The sequence below is a fragment of the Pteropus alecto genome, unplaced genomic scaffold (assembly GCF_000325575.1).
Source record: "Pteropus alecto unplaced genomic scaffold, ASM32557v1 scaffold7, whole genome shotgun sequence".
NCBI lineage: Eukaryota > Metazoa > Chordata > Mammalia > Chiroptera > Pteropodidae > Pteropus > Pteropus alecto.
The window spans coordinates 6,021,144-6,023,104 of NW_006494614.1; the positions used below are offsets into that span (position 1 = coordinate 6,021,144).

At 37.3% G+C, this 1,961-nt stretch overlaps 1 pseudogene; it reads right to left on the reverse strand.

Annotated features, from left to right (window-relative positions):
- Positions 1 to 1,558, reverse strand: part of LOC112474589 — a 4,276-nt pseudogene extending 2,718 nt beyond the window's left edge.
- Positions 1,559 to 1,961: the final 403 nt, after the last annotated feature.

Sequence of the window (1,961 nt, forward strand, 5' to 3'; positions counted from 1 at the left end):
GACTCTTCCTTTCATGAAAGATTTCTCTGTAGCATGCAATGCTGTTTGATAGCATTTTACTCACATCAGAACTTCTTTCAAAACTGGAGCCAATCCTCTCAAATCCTGCTGCTGCTTTATCAACTAAGTTTATGTAATATTCTAAATCCTTTATCATTTCTTCAACAGCATCTTCACAGCAATCTCTACCAGTAGATTCCATCTCAAGAAACCACTTTCTCTGCCCATCCATAAGAAGCAATTCTCATTCATTAAAAATTATCATGTGATTACAGTAATTCAGTCACATCTTCGGGTTCCACTTCTAATTCTCGTTTTCTTGTTATTTCCATCACATCTGCAGTTACTTCTTCCATTGAAGTCTTGAATTCCTCAAAGTCATCCAGAGAGTTGGAATCAACTTTTTCTAAACTCGTTAATGTGGATATTTTGACCTCTTCTCATGAATCATTAAAGTTCTTAATGGCATCTAGAATGGTGAATACTTCCAAGAAGGTTTTCAATTTACTTTACCCAGATCCATCAGAGGAATCACTATCTATAGTAGCTATGGCCTTATAAACTGTATTTCTTAAATAATAAATCTTGAAAGTTAAAATTACTCCTTGATCCATGGGCTGCAGAATGGATGCTGTTAGCAGGCATGAAAACAACATGAATCTTATTGTATATCTCCATCAGAGCTCTTGGCTGACCAGGTGCATTGTCAATGAGCAGTAAGAATTTTGAGAACAATCTTTTTTTCTGTGCAGTTGGTCTCAACAATAAACCATCTTGTAAGCTGTCATACAAGCTTTGTTGTTCCATTTCTAGAGCATTGGCAGAGTTATCTAAAGCCCTAGGATTTTCAGAACGGTAAATGAGCACTAGCTTCAACTTAAAATCACCAGCTGCATTAGCCCCTCACAAGAGTCAGCCTGTCTTTTGAAGTTTTGAAGCCAGGTATTGACTTCCCCTCTGTAGCTACGGAAATCCTAGATGGCATCTTCTTCCAATATAAGGCTGTTCATCTGTAGTGAAAATCTGTTGTTTAGTGTAGCCACCTTTATTAATTATCTTAGCTAGATCTTCTGAATAAGTTGCTGCAGCTTCCATACTGCTACTTCACCTTGTACTTTTATGTTATAGAGATGACTTCTTTCCTTAAACCCGATGAACCAACCTCTGCTAGCTTCAAACTTTTCTCCTGTAGCCTTTTCACCTCTCTCAGCCTTCACAGAATTGAAGAGCGTTAGGGCCTTGTTCTGGATTAGGTGTTGGCTTATGGAAATGTTGTGGCTGGTTTCATCTTTCATCCAGACCAATAAAACTTCCTCTATATCAGCAATAAGGCTGCTTCGCTTTCTTACCATTCATGTGTTCATTGAAGTAGCACTTTTAACTTCCTTCAAGAACTTTTCCTTTGCATTTACAACTTGGTTGTTAGATACAAGAGGCCTAACTTTCAGCCCTATCGTGGCCTTGACATGCCTTTCTCACTAAACTTAATCATCTCTAGCTTTTGACTTAAAATGAGAACCATTCAACTCTTCCTTACGCTCGAACATCTAGCAGCCATTGTAAGGTTATTAACTGGCCTAATTTCAATATTGTTGTGTTTCAGAGAATAGTGAGACCCAAGGAAAAGGAAAGAGACGGGGGAATATCTTGTCAACGGAGCAGTCAGAACATACACATTTATCAATTATTTGCCATCTTATATAGATGCAGTTCATTGCACCCCAAAACAATTACTATAAGGACATCAAAGAGCACCGATTATAAATTGCCATAACAAATATAACTGTAGTGAAAATTTTTGAACTATTGTGAAAATTGCCAAATTTTGACACAGAGACACAAAGTATGCAAATGGTGATGAAGAATGACATCGATAGACTTGCTCAATACAGAGTTGCCACAAAATTTCAACTTGTAGAAAATGCAGTATCTGTGAAGCACAAGAAAGTGAAGCATCATAA